The sequence below is a fragment of the Aegilops tauschii genome, chromosome 2 (genome assembly GCF_002575655.3).
Source record: "Aegilops tauschii subsp. strangulata cultivar AL8/78 chromosome 2, Aet v6.0, whole genome shotgun sequence".
Lineage (NCBI taxonomy): Eukaryota > Viridiplantae > Streptophyta > Magnoliopsida > Poales > Poaceae > Aegilops > Aegilops tauschii.
Window position 1 is genome coordinate 445,053,817 of NC_053036.3, and position 19,366 is coordinate 445,073,182.

At 49.9% G+C, this 19,366-nt stretch overlaps 1 pseudogene; it reads right to left on the minus strand.

Annotated features, from left to right (window-relative positions):
- Positions 1–2,052, minus strand: part of LOC141041107 (uncharacterized) — a 28,898-nt pseudogene extending 26,846 nt beyond the window's left edge.
- Positions 2,053–19,366: the final 17,314 nt, after the last annotated feature.

The following is a 19,366-nucleotide window of genomic DNA, read 5'->3' on the forward strand; positions in this document are numbered from 1 at the left end:
CAGGCAGGCAAGTCTGGGGACCCCTGTTCCCAGAACGCCGATAGTAGCCCCCGGGCCCAAGGCGCGCTCGGGCTTGGCTTTGAGGCGAAGCCAAGGGTCAAGTACGGAGCGTCGCGGTCCCCAAAAGCCTGCGGCCTTGGTCGACGCGTGGCGGTTGATTGGACGTGGGCGTCTCCGCTTCCCCACGCTGCCTTGGAATCCGCGTGGCTATGCGGCCCCGCAACCTACACAATTATTCTTCCATCACCCGCGCCATTCTCCCCGATTCCTCTGCTTCCCTGAGACTCTGCTCCTCCTCCCAATCTGGCCTGCGCTCCGCCCACTCCATCGCCATGGCGCCGAAACAAGCTGTCAAGGGGAAGAAACCTCTATCTTCTGCCGGCACGCCTTCGGCCGTCGAGCCCGCGGTTGGCCGATCGCTGGTGCTCAAGGATGAGGCCATGGGCAAGGTGTGCCCCATGCTCATCTCCAGTTTCAATGAGAGGGGAGAGACGGCCGCATGGCCTGCGTCTCGCGCTCGCATCGACTGGGCAGTCACCGAGGTCCCAATCTTCATCGACGCTTTTTGGGCTGGGCTGGTCCCCCCTTTCTCCGCCTTCTTCAACGCAGTGCTGGAACACTATCAGATCCAATTGCTGCATCTTGACCCCCAATCCGTGACTCTCCTGGCCTTCTTCGCCTTTGTGTGTGAGGCCATGGTGGGCATTGCCCCTTTCGTGGCCCTTCTCCGCCATTTCTTCTCATTGCATCTGAAGGATCCTCTGCAAAGCTCGAGGTGCGTGAGCTTCCAGGCTGTGGCTGCAACGACGGGTGCTGGGATCGACTTCGAGCTTCCTCTATCCACGAGCAAGTTTCGGACACAGTGGGTATTTGTCGACGCCAGGGTGCTCAGCCCTCTGCTTCATCCTCCGTCAGCACCTGCCGTTCCCAACCCCGGTTGGGGCCACGAGAGGCTCGCGAGCTCCGGTCTTGTCCCTGTCTGGTTCAGGCTGAAGAGGCTGAAAGACAGCGGTGTGACCGCGCCTATGGTGGTGAAGGAGTTCGTCAGGCGCCGAGTCGCTCCGCTTCAGCGCCATTCTCACCCGATGTGGGCCTTGCTCAACAGTCAGGACCATATGAGGCTTCAGGAGTCCGGGCTTCCTCTTGAGATGCGGCAAACTGTGCTTGAGGTCCTGACAGGCGTCGCATCACCGGACGACATGCCCGTGAGGAGCTGTTTGCTGTATCACTGCAGGAACAAGGCAGAATTCATGGAGCACATGCCTTCCTTCGATGAGTGGGGGCTGCGCCCGGTTGGCCTAGTGGGGCCTCGCGAGAACCCCGTCAACGTGGTTCCCTTCTTCCTTACTGGCGCCGAGCTCGCCCCGAATGTGGATGCAGGGGGGCCAGCGCCACCGGAGGCTGGCGGCTCGAGTGCCGAGGTGTGGATGCCGCCTGGGGCTCCTGGGGCGTCATCCTCAGGAACTCATGATCCTTCTTCTGGGGTGTCGGTCGCTGAGACGATGCAGCACACGGCTCCCAAGGCCAAAGCTCCGGAGGCCTCGGGAGGTCATGGTGGGACGGCGCCCGGCTGCTCCCCACAGCCCGGCACCCCTGAAGCTGTCCCTCCGAGTGCTTCCCCGGCTGCGCCCCGTGCCGGCTGCCACGTCCAGCGCTTCGGCTGGCTTTGCATGGACTTCGAGGAGCTCCGCAAGAGGAAAGGATCCCCGAGCAGCAGCGGTATCTTCGGGCCGTTGAAGCAGAGGAAGTACATCGCCGTTGACGAGTAAGTACCTCATCTTTGTGCCTTCCTGAGTGCTGCTTCCCTTCCTGACGTTGGTTATTCAGGGTCCCTTCTGTAAAGGTTGCCGTGTCCCCCGAGAAGCAGCCTCCTCTTTCCTCGTCTCCCCCGCTGGTCTTGAGCGCTCCGAGTCTGCATGCTGTCCCCAGAGCTGGGTCGGTTGGAGAGGCGCGCATGCCTTCACGATGCTTCGAGTCTGCAGTCTCGTCGTCCTTCCTCCATGGCCTGGCGTGGAGCTTGGCGGGCGTGCCCAGGGCCCCTCCTCTGGTCATGGACAGCAGCTGCCTGGCTTCGGTCTTCGGCTCCTCTTCAGGCAGCGGGCCCCGTCTAGTTCGGGCCTCTCGCGAGGCCCGGCTGGCGCCTAGGGCAGCGCCAACCCCCTGCTGAGAGGGGTGCACCGCTCTAGGCTTCGCCTGCAGCTCCCGCGGCGGAGGGCGAGATGGGTCGTGCGCTTGAGTTCGAGCACGGGCAGAGCGTTGTTCGTCATGAGCTCTTCCAGGAGGCGATGGGCGCGATGAACCGACTCGGTGAAGAACTCGCGGGTGTCGACGCGCGCCTTGAGGCTGAGGGTCTTCGGCTGGCGGAGGAACGACGTAAGCTGAAGGTGGCCATCAACCTTGGTCGTTACCAGCGAGATCTTGATAATGCGAAGGCCGAGGCGTCCCTCAAGGTTTCCTGTGAGGCTTGCTCCCGAGCTTTGGAGGAAGCTCGCGAGGCCGACCGCCGCCGTGAGGCCGCAGAGAAGCGCACGTGGGAGCTCTAGGCCTGGAGCGCGTCCCTGGAGCAGCAGGTGGAGGCGCGTAAAGCCGCCCTTGCGTCAATGAGGGGGCACCTCCCGAGGAGGAAGAGATCAGGAAGATCGAGGAGGCGATGGCGTTGGAAGCTGTGGAACGCTGCCTCGAGCTAGAGCGGTTGGAGACGAGGGAGAGCCAGGTCGTCCAAGCGGAGGATGCCGTCAATGCGCGCGAGGCCAGGGCTCAGGAGGAGGTTGATCGCCGGGTGACCGAGGCTCAGCGGATCTTGAGGGTAGGTATGACTTGATGTTGAAGCTTGCGGGGACGGAGGACGTGGGCAGGGCCGCCGCCCTCAGGCCCAAGCTGGCTCAAGTGGAGAGGCACGAGGAGGCTACGGCAGCCACCCTGGTCACAGCGCAGGCAGAGTTGGCCTCTTCCCGTGCCGAGCTGCTCTCTCTCTTCAGAAGCGGGTTGATGACGCCGAGTCCGTTGCGCGGCAGAGTAGGGAGGAAGTGCTTCAGCGGCGGACGCTGGAGCGTGAGCACGCCCCCATGCTCCAGGACCTCAGGATCAGGGCCAACGTGGCGCTGGGCCACGTCTACGACGAGAATGCTCCGTACCCACACTCGAATGACTATGCCAGTCACCTACGCTTCTTTGCCGACGTGGTGACGCGCCTGGAAGCCCGGTTTGATAGAGCTCACCAGCTTGTGGAAGAGAGAAGCCGGGGCCTGCTTGGGCGCGCGTTCTCCCGTGTATTTAGCCATCTCCGGAACACCTTACCCGACTTCGACGCCGCCATTGCCCCCGTACCGCAGGCCGTCCGTGGCGACCTGGCGCAGTGGGTGGAGGACAACGTGGATGCGCTGGTCAGAGCCTTTGCTTCTGAAGACAACGCAGTGGTGGTTGCTGCGGATGAAGGCGACGTGGTTGACGATGGCGATGCCGGCGTCGGTGAAGTTGGAGGCAACGCCAACGACGGTGACAGCAATGCCAGTGGTGTGTCTGAAGACGACGTGAGGACGCGGCGAGCGACATATCTGGCTGATCTCCTGTCCCCTTGATGTTTTACCCTGTATGCAAAAACTTGGGCGTGACCCCAAAAACTTGTGAGAGCATTTTGAGAGGGGGAGCCCCTCATGTAAACAAATCGCCATTTTTACTCTACCATGCCAAGCCGTATGTGCGCCTTCGTGGATCCATGAGTCTGGTGGCCAGTTTTGCTGTTGCGGCTTACCTTAGCTGAGGCGGGCCCCGAACTGGATTGTAAGGTCGTAAGTTGCCGCGGAGCTCCCGAAGGATCTGCTGATCCGCCCGAGAGGGCCTCACGAGGATCTGGCGCCTGACAGGCACACGTGGTGCGTGTGCCACGCCCAGCCCCGCTCGCGTGGGGCTCGCGAGGGGGAGGCAGCGAGCGCGAGCTTCAGAACAAGGCAAGAACCAGAGGCAAGAAATCGCTTGAACGAGAAAAAGCACCCCCCGCGTGCATCGATGAAAATTCAACTTAAACTTAAATCCAAATCCAGAAGGCAAGGTTACAAAAAAGAGATCCAAAGCAAATGGCCGCGTCCGGCGCCTAGTCTAGTCTTCTGGTCTTCTCACCAGCGCGGAGCTAAGTGCTGCCACTAGGCGTGAGAGGGAGCCCCCGAGGCCCGAGGGCGGCTCTCCGGGGACTCCGGGGCGTGTACAGCCCCACTCATTATTACGTGAGAGTGTCACGGGCGGCGATCTTCACAGGCACTGGGCCTTCTTCACAGGTACCGGCCTTGCTTCATATCGCCAGGCGAGGGCCCCGCCTTGCGCCACCCTCGACCACCTTTGAGCCGACCGGCAACCAGGACGACACAAAGGGGGAAAAGGGGACGCCAGCGGCGCCCTCAGCGACCACGGGTCCTCTGCCGGGGGAAGGCTCGCCGGTGCCTCCCCGGCAGAGGGCCTACTTCCGGGTGATGCCTGGCTTCGCGCGACGTGGGGAGGGGCCTTGCTCCTGGCTCCCTCCATGCAGCCCCCAGCGTGCTTCCCCTGGCGGAAGGGGGGCTGCTACGCCGGGGTCGTCGGCCGACATTGTGACTTGATTCACTTGCAGCCTAGGTTAGCGTAAGCCTACTCCTGAGAGATTAGTGGTACCCTGTAGTTGTTGTTGCAGGCGCGGTCGTTGTGGTTCCTCGTCGGCTCCTGGAAGGCCTCAACTTCTAGTGCCTCTTCTTCCCAACTTTCTCCGAGGAACGAGCCGGGGTCGTCTGCCGGCGTGTACTCTTGGTCCATCATGCGGGACACGTAGGCTTCCGGGGCTGTTACCCCGAACACCTCGCCGCAGTGCCCCATACTCCACGTTGCCCGGCCCAGCGCGGCGTCCTGAGGATGATAGCGCGACGTATCGTTGGGACCATGGGAGGCAGCGCTCGTGCCCACGGTCATGGGAGGCGGCATGGGGGCAATGGGGCCCCCGGCGCTGCCGGCCGTGCTGGTGTCGGCGAAGCCCCCAGGCACACCCGAGGGCGCGTGGTTGCGGTGAGGCCCGCCGTGAGATCCACTAGCGGCCTGAGAAGGGAGCAGATAGCAGAAGGGTGGCGCTCCTGACGCCGCCGCGTCCAGCAGCTCGGCGACACATTCCAGCAGTGCATCCCGACCGCTCTCCATCAGTCGGCACCGCAGCAACTCTCGCGCCACTGTGAGTGCGGCCCGCATGTTCGCCTGCTCCCGCCGGGTGTGTGGCGCCGTTGCTGCGGCGTGGCTTGCGGCCCTTGCAGCGGCTCGCGCTTTGTCGCGGAGTGAGGGTGGACGGCGCTTGGCTGCGCCGCCCGCGCCCGGTGGCATTTGGTGGCGCCCGTGCCGCCTGGAGAGCGGGGTTGAGGTCTTCATGGGCAGGTCAAGCCGCCCGGGCGGGCCAGGCTGCCCAGCGGTCGGAGCCGGCCCTCGGGTCGTCGGACATCGGGACCGCGGAGCATCGGCGGATCGATTGGCGGGGAAGAGGCTCCGGCGCACCCCTACCTGGCGCGCCAAATGTCGGATCACGTGTTCCGGCAAAACCCTTAAGGTTCGAACTCTGGGGTGCGCGCGAAGTTCTTTCCCTCCTACCGATCCGCGCCCTAACATGCTAAGATCTCGCGGACGAACTCGACGAACTCACAACACAAAAGACACAAGATTTATACTGGTTCGGGCCACAGTTGTGGTGTAATACCCTACTCCAGTGTGGTGGTGGTGGATTGCCTCTTGGGCCGATGATGAACAGTACAAGGGGAAGAACCGCCTCCTGAGGTTGAGGTGCCCTTGTGCTTGGTGTGTGGCTAAGGATCGGGCAAGATGCCACCGGTTCAGAGCTAGGTGAGATGTCCCCCCATGGTGGTGGCTAGTTCTACTTATATAGGCCCTGGTCCTCTCCCCAAATATTGAGCGGGAAGGGAGCCAACAACGGCCAATTTGAAAGGGGACAGCTAGTACAGCTTATGTTGACAAAAGCGGTCTTCGCCTGCAAAAGGCTCTGGTGGTGACGCCGCCTTGGGCTCCATGGTGACCTCCGTCTTGCCGTCCTGCTGGTCTTGGTCTCGTTGCACTGATATGGAAACCTTTGCTTGATGCCTCGGTACTCCGCGCCTGCGCTTGCCCCTTTAGCACCAAAGAGGAAACAAGGACGCTGCGCGCGCTGGCGCCTGCCTGGCCTCAATCGTCATGGCTTACGTCACGAGAACCTCGCGAGGTTTGCCTTGCCTTGATCTCTCCGCCCCTCGCGAGCCAACCTGGTGAGGCCGCTCCTGAGGAGGTCTTGTGTCGGATGCCTCGCGAGGCTTAGCCCCTCGCGAGGGTCTTGAATGCCTTGTTGATGAAGATGGGCCGCATAGGCCTGCTAGTGCAGCCACGCCATGGGCCACAGGCAGGCAAGTCTGGGGACCCCCATTCCCAGAACGCCGACAACAACGTACTTCAAGTGCTCCCCCGAGGGAGCAACAAGAAGCACGCCAGCCCCTGCACCTTGCATGGAGAAGGCACCATCGAAATACATGATCCACTCTTGGGGTGCTTCCTTGCCGGGGATAACTGTCTCCAGCACTTCTTCATCAGGGGTTGGCGTCCATTCTGCAATAAACTCTGCCAATGCCCTGCTCTGAATTGTTGATGTGCTCTCAAACTTCAGACCAAAGCTGGATAACTCCAAAGCCCACTCCACTATTCTGTCGGTAGCCTCAGGGTTCTAGAGTATCCTTTGCAATGGGAAGCAGGTGACAATCGTGATCTCATGGGCTTGGAAGTAGTGGTGTAGTTTCCTTGAGGCCATGATGATGCCAAAAATCAATTTTTGCACACCATAGTACATCGATCTAGCCCCCTGCAGCAGGGAACTGACGAAGTATACTGGGCGCTGCACCACTTTCTTCCTTGCCGCGTCCTTGGGGTTGTCTCCGCTGCCGTGTTCTTCTCTGCTCTGATTCTCATCTGGTCTTGCCGGGCTTTGCTCATTCTCTGTTTCCTTTACTTCCCGCTGTGCCACTAGGGATGCACTAACCACTTGATTAGTTGCCGCCAAGTACAGCAGCAACGGCTCTTGAGGTTTTGGGGCAACCAAAGTGGGCACAGAGGACAAGTAGGCCTTCAACTCTTGTAAAGCTGCATCTGCTTCCGGGGTCCACTTCATGGGCCCTGCCTTCTTCAGAATTTTGAAGAACGATAGGGCGCGCTCGGCAGACTTGGAGATGAATCTGCTAAGCGCGGAAACGCACCCTGTCAGATGCCTCACATCCTTAACTGTCCTGGGTGCCTATATCTGCTCGATACCCTTGATCTTGTCGGGGTTGGCTTCGATCCCCCGATGGGATACGAAGAACCCAAGTAGCTTGCCGGAGGGAACGCCAAACACACACTTCTCAGGATTTAGCTTTAAGTTGATCTTGTGCAGATTAGCAAATGTCTCCTCCAAATCCTGGATGAGGGTTGATTTGTCCTTGGTCTTGACCACAGTATCATCCATATAAGCCTTAATGTTTCTGTGCAACTGTGGCTCAAAACCAATCTGGACACTCTTTAACCCGAAAGGCATGCGTACAAAGCAGTATATACCACATGGGGTGATGAACGAGGTCTTCTCTTCGTCTTCCTTGGACATGAAGATCTGATGATACCCAGAGTATGCATCCAAAAAGGATAGCAAATCACAACTGAAGTGGAGTCCACAATCTGATCGATGTGCGGCAAGGGAAACGGGTCCTTCGGGCAAGCCTTGTTGAGATCTGTGAAATCTATGCAAAGCCTCCATTTCTCGTTAGCCTTGCGCACGACCACTGGGTTCGCCAGCCATGTCGGATGCAACACTCCTCTGACCAGACCAGCTGCCTCAAGCTTGTTGATTTCTTCAGCATTGAATCGCTGCCTCTCCAAGGCCTGCTTTCGAACTTTCTGCTTGACGGGCCGGGCATGTGGGCAGACAGCAAGGTGGTGCTCGTTTACCTCCCTGGGAACACCGAGGATATTAGATGGTTGCCAGGAAAACACATCGATATTCGCTCGCAGGAAGGCAACGAGCACGCTTTCGTATTTGTCATCAAGGGTGGCGCTGGTGGTGAAGGTACCATCAACTCCAGCCAGCCCTGCCGGGACCTTCTTCACATGTGGTATCGTGACCTTGGATCTCTTGTTGTTGGAACTCTCCGGCAAGTCATCAACAGGCGCAACGCACTTCGAAGAGGCACGCTTCCTGGATTCCTTGCTGGCATCCCTGCTATCCTTCTTCTTTCCTTTGCTTTCCTTGGCGGGAACTGCCGCTGCCATGGCCTCTGCCGCGGCTGCATCCCGGTACATCTTATCCATGCAAATGATTGCATCCTTCTCGTCTGACGGGATGGAAATGACTCCTACCGGTCCTGGCATCTTCAAGGTGTTGTAGGCATCGTGGGATACCGCCATGAATTTTGCCAGAGCTGGGCATCCAAGAATCCCGTTGTACGGCAGGGGAAGGTCGACCACATCAAACACAACCTTCTCAGTCCGATCGTTCAGCTCTCCCCCAAATGTCACTAGCAACGTGATCTTTCCCTTAGGATGACTCCTGCCGGGATTAACTCCTTAAAACGTGCCTGTGACCTTGAGCTCCTCCTCTGCGATCTGAAGCTTGCTAATAACCTTTGGGGAAATCATATTCAACCCGGCCCCGCCATCAACCAATATCTTTGTGACTTTGAGGTTGCGAATTGTTGGAGATACCAACAACGGCAAACATCCTACTGCGATGGTGCGGTCAGGATGGTCCTCTTCGTCAAAGGTAATGGGCGTGCGTGACCATTTGAGCAGCTTCCGAGCCTCTGCCGCTGGCTCCACGGCATTGATCTAACGCACCCACCGTTTAAGTTGGCGGTGAGAGGAGTGCAAAGATGCACCCCCGTCAATGCAAAGGGCGTCAGTGGCCTTCTGGAACTCCTGCTCGCTGGTTTCATCTTCATCCCCTCCATTACTCTCATCATTGCAAACTTCCTTCTCTCGGCCCCTGGCGGGTTTTCCTTGGTTCCGAAAAGCCTTGCCGGGATGATTTGCTTCACTACCCCGGCCCTTACCACCAGTACCATCTTGACCTTTTTCCTTGTCTCGCTTCTCGTATTCTGCTCTCTGCCTCTTGACGAGTTGCTCAACCTGATGACACTCTTGGAGATCGTGGCCCTTGGTCTAATGCCCAGCCTTCTCGCCAGCCACAACCTCCCGGCAGTCAGCGCACACGGCAGCCTCCTTGCCGGGGTCTTCGGCCTTGGCCTTCTTGCCGGTACTGGGCATGCCCGATCCTTCGACGGTCATCACTGCCTTATCCTTGCGCCTCTTGTTGCGCTTCTTGCTCTTCTTCTGACTAGTGGATTCATCATCTTCCTCTGAGTCGACATTGATGCAATCTTCTTCTCTGGGGAGTTTCCTTCCCTCCTCCATCCGAGCACACTTGTCCACCAAGGTGTAGAGCTCCTTCACAGTCTTGGGCAACCGCACATTCATCTTGGAATGAATCTTGCGGTTGCGCACATTGGACTGGAAGGCAGCTATCACAGCCGCTAGATGGATATTTGGGATATTTCTATGAACTCTATTGAATCTCTGTAGATACTTGCGGAGGGTCTCTCCTTCTTTCTGCTGGAGAAGCTGCAAGTCGCTGGGCCGTCCTGGTTCTTGATGGCCGCCTGTGAAGGCGCCAATGAACTCATGGCATAGGTCGGCCCATGAAGAAATGGAGTTCTCTGGCAGGTGCATCAGCCAAGACTTCACATTGGACTTGAGTGCCAAAGGGAAGTAGTTGGCAAACACCTTCTCATCTCTTCCCCCGGCAGCTTGAACATCGATGGTGTAGATGCTCAAGAACTCTGCCAGATTCAGCCTTCCATCATACTTCTCTGGTATCTCTGGCTTGAACGTACGAGTGGATGGCCAACGTACTTGCCGCAGCTCACGAGTAAAGGCAGGGCACCCAACCTCGAAATGCAGGAACCCGCTGTCCTTGAGCACAGGCTCGTCGATGTCAAGACCATCGTACCCATCGGTCCGACGGTGGTCGTCGCGGCGTTGCTCGATGACGACGCACGCGTCTCCCCTCCTCCTGACCTCCGGTGCTCGCCGTTGTCCTGGATGTGCCCGAGGGTCGGAAGAGGCCATCAAGACATTGTCGGGTTCTTGATTCTGCCGCGCCCACGCTGGTTGCCGCAGTAGGGATTGCACCATGGGGATGGCCCCTTCCATACGGCCAGCAGCGTGAGCCGTTGTCATCGCTTGGGGAGGCCGTGACGGGCCGGCTCGTTGCGAGTCCCCAGCCTCGGTGAAGCCAATCAGACTTTGAATGGTGGCTCTCCATTCATCCATCTAACCGGCTATCGGCAGAAACCTCAGCAGCAGCTGGGCACGTGCCATGGCCTCCGTGGTGGTGCTCGGCATTGGTGACGATGATGTAGACCGTACTGTCACCCGGCTTCTGATGGTGCCGGTGGCGACGGCATCGCACCCTCGCTGCTGCGAGCCGGCCACTTGGATGGCACGGTGACACAGTGAAGGCGTTTGAGGGCTAGCGGCTCCATTGGGCACAGCGGCTGGGTCATCCCGTCCTGGGGGAGGCGCGCGCGCTGCAGCCGCGCCCGTGGTGGGGGCGGCCGGAGGACGGCGATCCGCCGTAGACCGGGCACCACCACTGTGGTTGTGCCCTTGATACGTCTCCAACGTATCTATAATTTTTTATTGTTCCATGCTATATATATTCTGTTTTGGATGTTTAATGGGCTTATTTATACACTTTTATATTATTTTTGGGACTAACCTATTAACCAGAGGCCTAGCCCAAATTGCTGTTTTTTTGCCTATTTCAGTGTTTCGCAGAAAAAGAATATCAAACGGAGTCCAAACGGAATGAAACCTTCGGGAGCGTGATTTTTGGAACAAACGTGATCCAGAGGACTTGGAGTGGACGTCAAGCAACCAACGAAGAGGCCACGAGGTAGGGGGGCGCGCCTACCCCCCTGGGCGCGCCCTCCACCCTCGTGGGCCCCTCGTGGCTCCACCGACCTACTTCTTCCTCCTATATATACCTACGTACCCCCAAACCATCGAGGAGCACCACGAAAACCTAATTCCACCACCGCAACCTTCTGTACCCGTGAGATCCCATCTTGGGGCCTTTTCCGGTGCTCCGCCGGAGGGGGCATTGATCACGGAGGGCTTCTACATCAACGCCATAGCCTCTCCGATCATGTGTGAGTAGTTTACCTCAGACCTTCGGGTCCATAGTTATTAGCTAGATGGCTTCTTCTCTCTCTTTGGATCTCAATACAAAGTTCTCCTCGATTCTCTTGGAGATCTACTTGATGTAATCTTCTTTTGCGGTGTGTTTGTCGAGATCCGATGAATTGCGGGTTTATGATCAAGATTATCTATGAACAATATTTGAATCTCCTCTGGATTCTTTTATGTATGATTGGTTATCTTTGCAAGTCTCTTCGAATTATCAGTTTGGTTTGGCCTACTAGATTGATCTTTCTTGCAATGGGAGAAGTGCTTAGCTTTGGGTTCAATCTTGCAGTGCTCGATCCCAGTGACAGTAGGGGAAACGTCACATATTGTATTGTTGCCATTGAGGATAAAAAGATGGGGTTTATATCATATTTCATGAGTTTATCCCTCCACATCATGTCATCTTGCTTAAACCGTTACTACGTTCTTATGAACTTAATACTCTAGATGCATGCTGGATAGCGGTCGATGTGTGGAGTAATAGTAGTAGATGCAAGCAGGAGTCGGTTTACTTGTCACGGATGTGATGCCTATATACATGATCATACCTAGATATTCTCATAACTATGCTCAATTCTATCAATTGCTCGATAGTAATTCGTTTACCCACCGTAATACTTATGCTATCTTGAGAGAAGCCACTAGTGAAACCTATGGCCCCTGGGTCTATTTTCCATCATATTAATCTCCCGTTAACAAGCTATTTTTATCTTTGTTTACTTTGCAATCTTTACTTTTTATCTTTATCATAAAAATACCAAAAATATTATCTTATCATCTCTATCAGATCTCACTTTTGGAAGTGGCCATAAAGGGATTGATTACCCCTTTATCGCGTTGGTTGCAAGGTTCTTATTTGTTTGTGTAGGTACGAGGGACTTAAGCGTGGCCTCCTACTGGATTGATACCTTGGTTCTCAAAAACCGAGGGAAATACTTACGCTACTTTGTTGCATCACCCTTTCCTATTCAAGGGAAAACCAACGCAGTGCTCAAGAGGTAGCAAGAAGGATTTCTGGCGCCGTTGCCGGGGAGTCTACGCACAAGTCAAGACATACCAAGTACCCATCAAAATCTCTTATCCCTCGCATTACATTATTTTCCATTTGCCTCTCGTTTTCCTCTCCCCCACTTCGCCCTTGCCGTTTTATTCGCCCTCTTTTCCGTTCGCCTCTTTTTCGCTTGCTTCTTGTTTGCTCGTGTGTTGGATTGCTTGTTTGTCACGATGGCTCAAGATAATACTAAATTGTGTGACTTTGCCAATACCAACAATAATGATTTTCTTAGCACTCCGATTGCTCCTCTTACCGAAGCTGAATCTTGTGAAATTAATGCTGCTTTGTTGAATCTTGTCATGAAAGATCAATTCGCCGGCCTTCCTAGTGAAGATGTCGCTACCCATCTAAATAGCTTTGTTGATTTGTGTGATATGCAAAAGAAGAAAGATGTGGATAATGATATTGTTAAATTGAAGCTATTTCCGTTTTCTCTTAGAGATCGCGCTAAAACTTGGTTTTCGCCTTTGCCTAAAAATAGTATTGATTCTTGGAATAAGTGCAAAGATGCTTTTATCTCTATGTATTTCCCTCCCGCTAAGATCATCTCTCTTAGAAACGATATTATGAATTTTAAGCAACTTGATCATGAACATGTTGCACAAGCTTGGGAAAGGATGAAATTAATGATACGTAATTGCCCTACTCATGGTTTGAATTTGTGGATGATTATACAAAATTTCTATGCCGGATTGAATTTTGCTTCTAGAAATCTTTTAGATTCGGCTGCGGGAGGCACTTTTATGGAAATCACTTTAGGAGAAGCTACTAAACTCTAGATAATATTATGGTTAATTATTATCAATGGCACACTGAAAGATCTACTAATAAAAAGGTTAATGCAATTGAAGAAATTAATGTTTTGAGTGGAAAGATGGATGAACTTATGAAATTGTTTGCTAATAGGAGTGTTTCTTCTGATCCTAATGATATGCCTTTGTCTACTTTGATTGAGAATAATAATGGAACTATGGATGTGAATTCTGTTGGTAGGAATAATTTTGGCAACAACGCGTATAGAGGAAACTTTAATCCTAGGCCGTTCCCTACTAATTCCTCTAATAATTATGGTAATTCCTACAACAATTCTTATGGAAATTTTAATAAGTTGCCCTCTTATTTTGAGACTAGTGTTAAAGAGTTTATGAATTCACAAAAGAATTTCAATGCTTTGCTTGAAGAAAAATTGCTTAAGGTTGATGAATTGGCTAGGAACATGGATATAATTTCTCTTGTTGTTGATTCTTTGAAGCTTAGATCTATTCCACCTAAGCATGATATCAATGAGTCTCTCAAAGCCATGAGAATTTCCATTGATGAGTGCAAAGAAAGAACCACTAGGATGCGTGCTAAGAACGATTGCTTTTGTGATGGCGTGTTCTTCTAGTTTTTATGAGAATAAAGATGAAGATCTAAAGTTTATTGATGTGTCCCCTATTAAATCTTTGTTTTGAAATATGAATCTTGATAATGATGGGACTGGAGATGAGTCAGCTTTAGTTAAAAGGCGTCCCAATGATTCGGAGTTTTTAGATCTTGATGCTAAAATTGTTAAAAGTGGGATTGAAGAGGTTAAAACTTTAGATAGCAACGAACCCACTATCTTGGATTTCAAGGAATTTAATTATGATAATTGCTCTTTGATAGATTGTATTTTCTTGTTGCAATCTGTGCTAAATTCTCCCCATGCTTATAGTCAGAATAAAGCTTTTACTAAACATATCGTTGATGCTTTAATGCAACCTTATGAAGAAAAACTTGAGTTGGAAGTTTCTATCCCTAGAAAACTTTATGATGGATGGGAACCTACAATTAAAATTAAAATTAAAGATCATGAATGCTATGCTTTGTGTGATTTGGGTGCTAGTGTTTCCACGATTCCAAAAACTTTATGTGATTTGTTAGGTTTCCGTGAATTTGATGATTGTTCTTTAAACTTGCACTTTGCGGATTCCACCATTAAGAAACCTATGGGAAGAATTAATGATGTTCTTATTGTTGCAAATAGGAACTATGTGCCCGTAGATTTCATTGTTCTTGATATAGATTGCTATCCTTCATGTCCTATTATTCTTGGTAGACCTTTCCTTAGAACGATTGGTGCAATCATTGATATGAAGGAAGGGAATATTAGATTCCAATTTCCGTTAAGGAAAGGCATGGAACACTTCCCTAGAAAGAAAATTAAATTACCATATGAATCTAATTTGAGAGCCACCTATGGATTGCCTACCAAAGATGGCAATACCTAGATCTATCCTCGCTTTTATGCCTAGCTAGGGGCGTTAAACGATAGCGCTTGTTGGGAGGCAACCCAATTTTATTTTAGTTTTTTTGCTTTTTTTGTTCTGTTTAGGAATAAATAATCCATATAGCTTCTGTTTAGATGTGGTTTTGTGTTCTAATTAGTGTTTGTGCCAAGTTAAACCTATAGGATCTTCCTGGATGATAGTTATTTGATCTTGCTGAAAATTCTAGGAACTTTCTGTTCACGAAAACGATTGTTAAAAATCACCAGAACGTGATAAAATACTGATTCCAATTGAAGTAGATCAATAAACAAATTATCTAGGTCTTCCTATTTTGGTAGATTTTTCTGAGTTCCAGAAGTTTGCGTTAGTTACAGATTACTACAGACTGTTCTGTTTTTCACAGATTCTGTTTTTCGTGTGTTGTTTGCTTGTTTTGATGAATCTATGGCTAGTAAAAGAGCTTATAAACCATAGAGAAGTTGGAATACAGTAGGTTTAACACCAATATAAATAAAGAATGAGTTCATTACAGTACCTTGAAGTGGTGTTTTGTTTTCTTTCGCTAACGAAGCTCATGAGATTTTCTGTTAAGTTTTGTGTTGTGAAGTTTTCAAGTTTTGGGTAAAGATTGGATGGATTATGGAACAAGGATTGGCAAGAGCCTAAGATTGGGGATGCCCAAGGCACCCCAAGGTAAAATTCAAGGACAAACAAAAGCCTAACCTTGGGGATGCCCCGGAAGGCATCCCCTCTTTCGTCTTCGTCTATCGGTAACTTTACTTGGAGCTATATTTTTATTCACCACATGATATGTGTTTTTCTTGGAGCGTCTTGTATGATTTGAGTCTTTGCTTTTTAGTTGTCACAATCATCCTTGCTGTACACACCTTTTGAGAGAGACACACATGATTCAGAATTTATTAGAATACTCTATGTGCTTCACTTATATCTTTTGAGCTATATAGTTTTTGCTCTAGTGCTTCACTTATATCTTTTAGAGCACGGTGGTGGCTTTATTTTATAGAAATTATTGATCTCTCATTCTTCACTTATATTATTTTGAGAGTCTTAAACAGCATGGTAACTTGCTTTAATTGTGAAATTAATCTTCCATATTGAGTTCATTGAATATCATGAGAAGTTTGATACTTGATAAGTGTTTTGAGATATAAAGGTGGTAATATTAGAGTGTGCTAGTTGAGTAATTGTGAAATTGAGAAATACTTGTGTTAAGGTTGGCAAGTCCCGTAGCATGCACGTATGGTAAAATTTGTGTGACAATTTTGACACATAAGGTGTTCTTTTATTGCTTTCCTTATGAGTGGCGGTCGGGGACGAGCGATGGTCGTTTCCTACCAATCTATCCCTCTAGGGGCATGCGTAATAGTACTTTGCTTCGAAGGCTAATAAACTTTTGCAATAAGTATATGAGTTCTTTATGACTAATGTGAGTCCATGGATTATACGCACTCTCAACCTTCCACAATGTTCTAGCCTCTACGGTACCGTGCATTGCCCTTTCTCACCTTGAGAGTTGGTGCAAACTTCGCCGGTGCATCCAAACCCCGTGATATGATACGCTCTATCACACATAAACCTCCTTATATCTTCCTCGAAACAGCCACCATACCTACCTATCATGGCATTTCCATAGCCATTCCGAGATATATTGCCATGCAACTTTCCACCATTCCGTTTATTATGACACGCTCCATCATTGTCATATTGCTTTGCATGATCATGTAGTTGACATCGTATTTGTGGCAAAGCCACCATTCATATTTTTTCATACATGTCACTCTTGATTCATTGCATATCCCGGTACACCGCCGGAGGCATTCACATAAAGTCATATTTTGTTCTAAGTATTGAGTTGTAATTCTTGAGTTGTAAGTGATAAAAGTGTGATGATCATCATTATTAGAGCATTGTCCCATGTGAGGAAAGGATGATGGAGACTATGATTCCCCCATAAGTCGGGATGAGATTCCGGACTAAATAAAAAAAAGAGGGCAAAGAAAAAAAAGGGGCCCAAAGAAAAAAAATGAATGAGAGAAAAAGAGAGAAGGGACAATGTTACTATCCTTTTTCCACACTTGTGTTCAAAGTAGCACCATGATCTTCATGATAGAGAGTCTCCTATGTTGTCACTTTCATATACTAGTGGGAATTTTTCATTATAGAACTTGGCTTGTATATTCCAATGATGGGCTTCCTCAAAATGCCCTAGGTCTTCGTGAGCAAGCAAGTTGGATGCACACCCACTTAGTTTCTTTTGTTGAGCTTTCATACATTTATAGCTCTAGTGCATCCGTTGCATGGCAATCCCTACTCCTCTCATTGACATCAATTGATGGGCATCTCCATAGCCTATTGATTAGCCGCGTCAATGTGAGACTTTCTACCTTTTTGCCTTCTCTCATAACCCCCATCATTATACTTTACTCCACACATAGTGCTATATCCATGGCTTGCGCTCATGTATTGCGTAAGGGTTGAAAAGGCTGAAGCGCGTTAAAAAGTATGAACCAATTGCTCGGTTTGTCATCGGGGTTATGCATGATGAATGTTTGTGTGACGATATTGAAACATGGCCTAACTATATGATTTTGTAGGGATAAGCTTTCTTTGGCTATGTTATTTTGATAAGACATAATTGCTTGGTTAGCATGTTTGAAGTATTATTGTTTTTATGTCAACATTAAACTTTTATCTTGAATCTTTCAGATCTAAATATTCATGCCACAATAAAAAGAATTACATTGAAAATTATGCTAAAAAGCATTCCACATCAAAAATTCTGTTTTTATCATTTACCTACTCGAGGACGAGCAGGAATTAAGCTTGGGGATGCTTGATACGTCTCCAACGTATCTATAATTTTTTATTGTTCCATGCTATATTATATTCTGTTTTGGATGTTTAATGGGCTTATTTATACACTTTTATATTGTTTTTTGGACTAACCTATTAACCGGAGGCCCAACCCAAATTGTTGTTTTTTTGCCTATTTCAGTGTTTCGCAGAAAAAGAATATCAAACGGAGTCCAAATGGAATGAAACCTTCGGGAGCGTGATTTTTGGAACAAACGTGATCCACAGGACTTGGAGTGGACGTCAAGCAACCAACGAGGAGGCCACGAGGCAGGGGGGCGCGCCTACCCCCCTGGGCGCGCCCTCCACCCTCATGGGCCCCTCGTGGCTCCACCGTCCTACTTCTTCCTCCTATATATACCTACGTACCCCCAAACCATAGAGGAGCACCACGAAACCTAATTCCACTGCCGCAACCTTCTGTACCCATGAGATCCCATCTTGGGGCCTTTTCCAGCACTCCACCAGAGGGGGCATTGATCACGGAGGGCTTCTACATCAACACCATAGCCTCTCCGATCATGTGTGAGTAGTTTACCTCAGACCTTCGGGTCCATAGTTATTAGCTAGATGGCTTCTTCTCTCTCTTTGGATCTCAATACAAAGTTCTCCTCGATTCTCTTGGAGATCTATTTGATGTAATCTTCTTTTGCGGTGTGTTTGTCGAGATCCGATGAATTGTGGGTTTATGATCAAGATTATCTATGAACAATATTTGAATCTCCTCTGAATTCTTTTATGTATGATTGGTTATCTTTTCAAGTCTCTTCGAATTATCAGTTTGGTTTGGCCTACTAAGAACGTGAAATTCTTTTTCCTTAAATGGGAGCAGAGCAGGTTTGAAAAAGGATTTTAGAGTGTCTAGGGTTGGGCTAGGAGGGTCTCTTAACGCCTTCCTTTTTCTGCCCATCGGAGTTATTGATCTTTCTTGCAATAGGAGAAGTGCTTAGCTTTGGGTTCAATCTTGCGGTGCTCGATCCCAGTGACAGTAGGGGAAACGACACGTATTGTATTGTTGCCATCGAGGATAAAAAGATGGGGTTTATATCATATTGCATGAGTGTAACATCCCAAAATTCTAAATTTTGGAATGTTATAATAAATAGATAGATTTGATTGATTGTGTGAAATGCGAAACTTTTTGAAAGTTAAATGAGAGGGAATAAAAGGACTTTCCCAAACTTTCATTTTTGCTTTTATAAATTCAAATTCTTTTCACCACAAAACCTTGGAGAGAAGATGACATGACTTCTTCCATTTAAATAAATGAAAAGGGTTTCGAAAAGATTTGAATTTTATTTGTAAATATTTTCAAATTCAGAAACTTCAAGCAACTCGATGATTTTCATGAGAGAAGATAAAATGACTTCTTCAAAACATATGAAATATGAGTTGGGAGTTTAAAAGGATCAAATTTAAAGTCCTTTTCGAAATTATTTTCAATTTAGAGTTATTTGGGTTTTATTCAAATTATTTTTCTCCAAAAATAAAATATATGGAAAATAGGGTAACATGATTCCCTACATCAGAAAATTTGAGATAAATAAATTTGAAATCATTTTGGTATTTTTAAAATGATTTTTATTGGATATTATTAGAGCAGTAGCACTCTTTGTTTTATTTGAATTTATGTGGATTTTATTTGATGCTAGAAAAATGTTCATGTTTTAGAAATTCTTTTTCTGAAAATTTTGATATATTATATGCCTATATAATATTCTTATTTAGTCATTTTATTATTTTGGTTGCCTGGAAAAGAATGTTTAAAAAAAACTTCACGCGCCGCCTGGGCCGGCCCAGCAGCACAGCCCAGTCCGCGCCGTCCCCGCCCTCACGCCGAAAGCCGGTTCCAGCACGACGCTGCCGCGCCGTGACCTTCACGGACTTCGCCACCGCCTTGCCCCCTCCCCCACGCCTTGCGCCTCCCCTCCCC